Raw genomic sequence first — 9,686 nt, forward strand, 5'->3', positions numbered from 1 at the left:
ACAGCAATGTAAATACCGTATTGGTCCGAATATAACAGGGTGGTGTAACTTGTATAGCCAGACTAGTTCCTTGGTAAACCTCTTTTGAAATCTGCTAGATAGCAGCAGCGTAGCTCAAATTCAGTCAAAGTATCACTTGTTAATAGAATAATGTTCGAGTAAATACACTTATAAAGAAGTAGAATTCTACACATATTATTTTATTGTTTTGAAAGTATATACTTTTGAAACAAATTCTCGTTTACAAATTAAAGTTGACCTTTTTGCCTCCGCTTTGACTCCTATGTACTTTGTTAATGGCGTATTTTTCCGTTTGCTGTTGCTGGTGTCAAATATAACTATATTTGCTGGTATTGCTCGAATCAGATATATTGATCTAGTATAGTTAAAACTGCCATTATCATGGCAAAAAATGCTCGTAGTTGTATTGTGCCCGCATGTCCAAACAACATTTTTGTCAATCCTGAGGCTATGGTTTTCAGATTTCCTGTGCGTGAGGAAAGGTAGGTTAATGAAATCTTACATAAACGTTTCTCCATCAGTAGTCATATTCAGATTTATTTTAGACCCATAAAACGTATTCTTGAGTACCCTTATGTAATTAAAGAACCCGGAATGTTGGTTAGTTAAGGTCGGGTTAGGTTAGTTATAAACACGCTTTTCTTTAAAGTTTACAATAAACGTAACATTTGGATGACCGTGCTTGGATTTTAATTCAGAATTGTTGAACAGTATGTGGAACTGGTGATTAGTTTCCGACAGCATATGTCAATGTTGAAGTAATGTTACGCCCTGAGAATTTGTGACTTTCTAAAAATGTTACATTTGTTTTGAACAACGTATCCAAAACCTACTCCTTAGGCAAGCGAGGTCATGTTGTGCGTGTTTAATTTTTTTTTCACGAGATACAATAAACATGTAAAAAAATTATTAGAATTATTGCATATGACTTCTCCAAACAATCATTCTCTGAATTACTTCACAAAAGCTTATACAGTAAAGAATAGGAAGTTGATTGCAAGCCATTTCTTGCTATGTAGAATGAGTATGTGAGAGTGGGTGCACTTGGTGCTGTGCAACAGCACAACTGGAAGTTATTTCATTAAAGATTTCACCTTTAAAGGCATTATATTAATGTTCCAAAAATTGTGTCATTATAATACTTCCTTACAATGGTGTTATTAACTAAATTATCATGCTGTACTCTGTGGTGTGACACTGTTCACTTTGTGTGTACTCTCTTTTATTGTAGTAATATTTTCCTCTGTAACGTTATTCTCCCTGGGAAATTATGTTGCTATGATTATTATTATTGGGCGCCTTGTTTTTCTAATTATATATCAATACTAAGTTACTGAAGATGTAAAGTGATAATATTGCAAGACCCAGGAGATAACTTCCTGAAGAGTGATACAACTGACATAAATTTGACATAAACAAAATAAAACTGAGGATAAATGATAATATAATGTAGTGTATAAATGTTGGGGAAAATGTATCAGGTAAATATGTGAAGTTCTAATAATTATTAAATATAAAAGTTTTGGGGCACAAGACACAAAACACATTTAATATAACATTAACCCTGAAATGACACATACATATACCCTTACACTGTAATAATATTAAATATACACAAAAACACACTAATAAATGCAATTAGCTTGGTATTAAGAAAAGTTAAGATAATAAAATATATGGATTTAATTTGGTGTGATTAAGGCAGACCTGGTGATGTTTAACTGGATCAAACGTCTCGATTTATGGTGATAGATTATTCAACAGGTCGTTAATTGTATTCTATGAAAAATAGTCCGGAAAACGATTTAATCAGATTTAAATGTTAAATGTTTTAGTTTATGCCGTTGTATCTCAAGTGAACTCTTGAAATATATACCGCAGCTAGATAGTTCAGTGGGAGCATGATCCCTAGACACGCAGACCACTGGTATATTATTCCAGCTAAATTATGTAATCAAAACAAATTTTAATTAGTCAGTGCTATTATAGACGTAATTACGATTATTCTGACACGTCGCACAGCTCATGTTGCAAACAAAATCTCCAACAAAGTGTGCCGGAAATTAGGCATTTCGACACGTTTTTTTTTCTAATTTTATTATAATTTTAAATTATTTTTGAAAATTTTATTTGCTTTATAATTTGGTTACTAAAGGGCGATTTACACTTTGTTAGACTGGTGTACTCCCCTAAGTTAAACTTTGTGCCAGTAGTCTGAAGCACCCTTCCCAGAGATGTATCTGATATTTTGCAGATTTAATACTTTGCTGGCAGCCAGCTTAAAATTTCCCTCGCTTACAGGCACGTCCCAGTCCTGTAACGTTACTTCACTTCATGACTAAAACCGCCTACAGCAGCTCTGGACGAGCTGTTACCATTTCTCAGAGGCAAGCTAACGATACCTTAACTGTCACGAATACGTATTAGATTCACTCCCCTGGAAGCACGTCATGGATGCTTGTTCCCAGCTTCGTTGCGTTTTAGCCACCCCTCTTCCCCCTCAGTTCTAAGAATTCGCCTAAGGCCAATGACAGGTCAGAAACCCCAGCAGACAGCAACCGTCTCCGAGGACGCCTCGCATAAAAAAAAGTGTGTGCCAAGATGGACCGCACACGATACCTAGCGGCAAACTCGCTAACCGCCCAGCCAACTTACCCTGTAGGCCGCCAGAGTGTAGCACTAGACTGCGCCCTTTATTTCCTTGGTTAAGCAGACGCCTTGGGCGAGTCGATTCTTTTTTTATTTCAGACACCCCCCAACAGGTAGCGCTAAAGTCGGCCAATGCTACCAACTTCGAGACCTCAGAGTTTTTTTATGACACCCTCTCGGGGAACTTCGGTCCGGACTCCCAGTCACCCCCTCCACTTTTGATTCAGGATTTACTTTAATTACAAGACGCGGTTCTCCGCGGGACACATCGCGTCGCGACTGCAGACGGACCGTTTGATTATCGGCGAGTCGACGAGACACTGCAAGACTTCCGTCCGGCCGCAACTGACTATGTAGTCGCCTAAATAAGGGATGCTATCCCTATAATCTTTTTCAAGTAGTTTAGTCCGTCTGCATAGTACAAGTGTAATAGTTATTTTTCTTTTAAATTTATTTTTTTTGAAATGATAAAAACGACCGCGCCCAGCCACGTATTCGCGGGATCCAGTTCCTGGCTGGCGATGCATCTGTAAACAGAAGCCAACTCCCCTGTCTGGTGAGTGACGATCCGCGACTTTTCCCAACCTCCCCTTAACTTTTCCGGGCATTTTCTGCCCCGTATACTGCCTGTGTACAAGTTCTGATCAGTTTTGATTCGGACTGTTCCAGACAGGGTCCGAGAGCCGGACGCCAAATGGGCATTTTCGTCTCCCTTCCACAACAGGACACAAGCGCCCTGGCATCATGTTCCCGCGTGATCTCCGGGAAACGAAGCCCCGACCTCCGGTGCTTCTGTATCTTTTGACCCTTTTTTGAAATTTCTTTAAATTACGTCGTCAGATGCAGTTAATTAGACAAACATAATTTCTGGACTTTAAGTATATACCCTGGGATCGTTTAAACATATTTTGTATTTTTTTATTGGTTTATGTATTTCAAGTAAATGAAACTTTTGATAATTCCATGTATGGCTGGCCAATTATTTTTTTTGAATATACCTGAGAGCTGTTTAAGCATGTAATTAATATTGTACGTTAATATTTTCTTGTATCTGTTATAAGTTTCCTCAGTATGGAGTAATTATATTTCAGACGGAATCACACCTTGTCTTGTTCATTTCTAATAAACTGGTGAAACCTAAAGATCCACCCAGCAAGGCAAAGATGGTGATCAGACCATGGTTTGAACCTTGCTACAAAAATGGTAGCAGAGCTGGGGTTTATAGTTTATTAGTGTGATTTCGTCTATAAACAATCCCAGTAAAAATAACAAAGTAAATTAAATTTTTTAGATATTTGATTTTTTTTAATATAAATATTTGAGCGGGAATCTTGTTATATTTTTTTTAGCGCAAATATAAGTAACTTTAATTTTAATTCCTTACAAGCAATATTAATCTAACTTTCACGCAAGCCGTCGCCTAGCGGTCCACAGCTGTCCCGACATACACGTGGTCACAGACACCCCCCCCCACCTTTCTCCTCGCCCGACGGCCGAGGCCCGCGGCGTCTGTTGACAGCTGTAATCTTGCCATGCGTGCGTGATAGCACGCAGCCTGCTACTCCCCCCTCTGCCCTCCGCCTATCACCTGAGAGGACATTACCCTTTTCGTTGGCGGGAATGCAAAATATTATAAGTACACGACCCACTGATTATGCAGAGTCAGGGCGCAACCAAATAGTTTAAGTGTTAATTTAAGTTTAAGTTAAGAGTGTTTTGTGCATTGCATGTCAACCTAGAGTGAAAGTTATAGGTTCTAAGAGTTTTTAATATAAGTTAAACATGATCACTCCGGAGTATCTTCTTAAGGACGAGATAATTTATGAGCTCACACTCCGGGGACAACCTACCTCAGGAGATGTGCAAGAGCTCAGGAAACGACTCAGAGCCATTTGCCAGAAACAAGTACAGCCAATTGCCTGGAATGTACAGTTGGACCCGCTAGAGGAGTTCAATATTGTCTGTGGTAAATTCCAAGACATAAGCGCTTATGCTAATGATGTGCACAACGAAACAAACAAAACAAACATATTAAGAATCATCACACGACTTAACCACGTTGCCACTAGATTCCACAACCTGTCCATTTTATCAGGAGGTAAATTGAATGGTGTCTACACCAAAGAAATTGACAAATGCCGACAACAGATACCTGACCTCACACATAAGTTGAGTGCAAAACTCATCACCATACAGAACCCACTCTTTGAGAGTATTACTGACATAATTCCCATCCCTCAGGAACAGATGCCTGAAACGGCGCCTACAGAAATACCGGCACTACAGACCAAGGTCACTCTGGTATCTCCATTACCAGTATCCCCCCCGCCCTCGCCTTCATCGCCGCCACCAGATTCCTTTACATCAATCCCGTTTCCTGCAATCACTACGATTGGCCACCCATCCACCCACATGTGGTTTCCTCCGCCTCTATCGCGAGGCCGGTACCCCAGCCAGTCACCAAGGTCACCTACACTCGGCCTATTCCAGAAGTCATTGCGCACCTCTCTCACCCCACCCAACCAATGTACCTTCCACTAAACATGGCGGGAATGTTTAACCCTTACCTCCAGTTCCAGTCAGCATTTTCATCCTTCCAGCCCACCCCAGAACTCCACACTCCCTCTGCGGCCGTTGGCACGCAAATCTCACCCCTACCTCAGGTAAGTGCATCTAGCACCGCGACTTCACTTGCACAGTCCACCGCCATGACAGCTATTCCACAACCTGACCCACAAATTCCCCAAGTCAGCCCTTCAACCTCGTACCTCCCTCTGGCACCTACAGCACCCCTCCCTCCTCACAACCCTAATCCTGCACCAAATCACCCCCCACCACCACCTGGCCAAGGTCAAACAACCCACTTCTACAGTAAAATCGCCCACCCAGCAGAAAGGCTACTCACCAATCTCCCGGAAACCAATGGATTGGATCCTAAAAAACTGATTGAGTTTTTGCGACAGTTACTAAAACTACACCAAAAATGCAACCTACCAGACAAAGAATTGTTTGAGATAGTTTTTCTCCTTACCCACCCACCTCTCAGCGAACGAACCTCATTGGCAATAGAAAACAACTTAACCTTTGATCAATACCATGCTGACATATTAATTTTTTTTATTCCGGCGCGCATGCTCACAAACCTGCGACTTGATTGGTACAACAGGCTTCAACAGAAAGACGAACCATTAAGCAAATACATTGCTGACATTAAGGAAGCCGCTCGAGTCCTTCGATTAGGCGCCTCAGAGTGCGAAATAGTTTCCAATATCCTAGATGGAATTAGCCCTGCAGAAAGATCGCGAGCAGTTTTTCAGAGCAAACCACATACATTTGCGGAGCTGGACCGTTTGTGCATACATGCCACTAATGTAGAATTCGCCGACTACCAAAGGAATCGTTACCCGAGTTCCCTTGATGACACCCCATTCTGTCAGTATCCCAACCCCAAATTAGAAAAGAGAACATGAACACTTTTCACAAAACAAAACTAAATGATTACAGTCTTCATCAGAGTGGATATAATCATAACCAGCAACAGATGCCATTTTGTAAATTTTGTAAAAGAACCGGGCATGTGATTGAACAATGTCGCACAAAGTACAGAAAGAAAACTTATTACAACAACAATCACAACAACAACCAACAAAACGAGTAACGAGGTGGCCAGAAAGCAATCCTTCTGTGCCACCTAAACAAAAATCATCTTCAGATAATTTCCGCAATACAGTCACTACTCCACATGCACCGGGTAGATACAATAACAGATTTAATTACCACCCAAAGAGTAATCACGACATACAGCAACAGAAATACACAAAAAATTCAAATAGGTCACAAAAGTCAAACAAGTCTCGTAGAAGGAAAAAACGCAATAAGTACACAAATTCGAATAAGGTAAAAAATTCTACCGACCCTAGGACACATTGTGAAAATTGCATAAATCCTAAAAATTCAGGCAAGAGGACATGTCATAATATCTTCGCAGTTATACCAACAGTATTACCTTATGCGAGCACTTTAATTGGTAAACACGAAATCCCAGGACTGATTGATAAAGGCTCAGTCCGAAGTTTTATTTCAGCAAATCTTTTTCATGTTTTACAAAAGGAGAAATTGGTTCAGGAAATTAAACCAATAAAAATACAATGTTTCACCGCATCAGAACAACCACTAAAGGTTAACCAAGCAGTCGTCATTAAAGTTAAAATTGATTCATTTACCTGGATGTTTCCATTTTTAGTTTCACAGGATTTAGCTACTGATCTAATTTTTGGATCGGATTTCATTTCTAAAACAAGCTTAGTAATTGATTTGCGAGCAAGAAATTTCAAGTTCAAATTTAATAAATCTGTTGTTATCCCATTTGTTTCATCTAAAATACAGCATGAGAGTAATGTAAATGCAACACATACCGAAGCTGAGGATGAATGTGAGTTATCCCTGACACACCTCGACACATCGCAAAGAAAAGCAGTGGAAAATTTATGTCATAACTTCCCAGATGTCTTGACAAAAAAACTAGGTCGCACTCACTTAGTGCAATATGATATAAAACTTTTGGATAAATCCCCAGTCAGGTGTCACCCGTATCAATTATTGGGTCCCAAAATGGAAATCATGCGCGAACACATACAAGACCTATTGGACAAGGATGTAATTGAACCATCAACTTCCAGTTTTTCCTCTCCAGCATTTTTGGTCCCCAAAGGTCAAGGTCACCGCTTAGTTGTGGATTTTCTAAAAATTAACAAACAAATAGACATAGAAATGGTAACATTACCTGATTTGAATTCAGCTTGCCATTGGTTTAGCAAAGCCAAATATTTTAGCGTTTTTGATCTTAATTCGGCTTACCATTAAATACCATTAACACCAAAATCAAAACACATCACTGGCTTTTGCGTGCCCTGGAATTTGTATCAATATAAAGTAGTTCCATTTGGACTAGCCACAGGCGCACAAGTACTGACTCGGCTCCTAGACCAAGTTTTTGGCGATTTAAAATTTAAATTGGTATTTAATTACCTGGATGACGTTGTTGTGTATTTAGAATCTTTTGAATACCACCTAGCTCATTTGTCTGAAGTTCTCACACGGCTGCGTAAAGCAGGACTGACAGTAAACACAAAGAAAGTTAAATTCGCAGTTTCTGAAATTTCTTTCCTAGGACACATAATTTCCAGTAGAGGAGTAACAATTGACCCAAGCCGCACTCAAGCCATCGCAGATTTCCAACCTCCAAAAGATCCAAAAGGAATTTCTAGATTTATCGGAATGGCTATTTTCTATGCTAAATTCGTCCCAAATTTTGCAGAACATTCAGCCCCTTTAAATGCTCTTCAGAAGAAAAACACATCATTCAATTGGGGTCCTGAACAAGACAAAGCTTTTAGTTATTTGAAACAAGCTATAGCCAGCCCACCTGTTCTTCGAATGGCGGATTTCACTAACTACAGACAGATGCTTCGAGTGTCGCCATTGGCGCAGTTCTATCACAAGAGTTCGATGGCCACAGGCAACCAATAGCTTTCGCCTCTCGCACCCTAACTCATCAAGAGAAGAAATCGTCCTCAGTTTATGAACTCGAGTGCCTAGCAGTTGTATTCGGAATCGACAAGTTTCGGCAATACCTTGAACACAGGGAATTTTTATTAGAGACCGACAATCAGGCCCTTGCTTGGATTTTGGCTCACCCCAAGCAACTAGGAAAACTAGGCAGGTGGATAGCAAAAATCTCCTCACTTAAATTCACTATTCAACATATCAGAGGTATGCAGAATATTATAGCAGATGCTCTTTCTCGAATGTTCGAGAATCCCTCCAAATCTAATCTTCAGAAGGAACCCCCAGTTTCATGTAATGCTCTACTCACGGATTTCCCTTTAGCGTTTTCAGACTTACACCAAAATTCAGATCCTTACATTTCAGATATTATTCAGCAAATAAAATCAGGTACACCGCCAAAATATTGCAAAATTTCAAAAGGTCTCCTGTATCGACGAACAGCACCATGCAAAACTTACAGAATAGCCCTTCCTCAGAATTTAAGAGACATGGTTTTTAAATATTATCACAGCTCACCCATTGGAGCACACCTGCGGGCTGATTACGAGCACACACTTTGCGTTATAAGTTGCGATAAATAACGAAGGTTTGCGAAGAATATCGCAGGAACCAGCAACGTGATTACGAACACATCCTGTTTCGTTAAACTTCGAATATTGATGACGTTGTGGCGGTATATATCGCAAACTTTGATTACGAGCACACTTTTCAAGTGATATTTATCGCACCGGAGCTACGTTATTTATCACGAGCATTTCAAGTGGTGATACGAAGCGAATGTGAGGTAAGTGATATAATTACTCTTAAAAATAATGTCCTCCCGTCCTAAAAACGTCATTATAATCGCACATTATTGTTTTAAATATAGTCGAGTACGATGTAAAGATATGAAGTTAAACGTAAACAATTTTTTTAGGTTAGCGTGTGTATATTTAACACGCGAACATTATTCTTAACATGCTATTTCTGTTTATTAATTGTACCATGAAATCATTGTTTTCAATGCATAGTTTGTGTGGAATAATTATGAAGTGGTTTAAATACGATCAAAGTAGGTAAGAAGAATATTAATAAATGCTGTGTCATAGCTTATCAAATTAATCCTAACCTAAAGAGCGATATTATTTACACGCACATTATGAACTCATCATAGCTATAAATAGTTCAAATAGGCTGCTTATGTATATTTTGTGTTTGGGTATTTGATCAACATGCATTTTTGTTTAATCTGTGCGCTTGTAGACTTCAGACAGTAAATTTTATGTATATTTCTCTATTTAGTTTCAGAAAGCTATTTCCGGCCTCCTTGTGTGTTCAATTGTGCAAGACATTTTTCATTTACATATTGGCTCTATTACCTAAGTGTGTTAACATTGGTAATTGTTAACAAGTGGGGCTGATCATAAAACAAATAACTTGATGAATAATTTATTTATGAATTCCCCTCC

Source organism: Bacillus rossius, chromosome 6 (assembly GCF_032445375.1).
Source record: "Bacillus rossius redtenbacheri isolate Brsri chromosome 6, Brsri_v3, whole genome shotgun sequence".
Lineage (NCBI taxonomy): Eukaryota > Metazoa > Arthropoda > Insecta > Phasmatodea > Bacillidae > Bacillus > Bacillus rossius.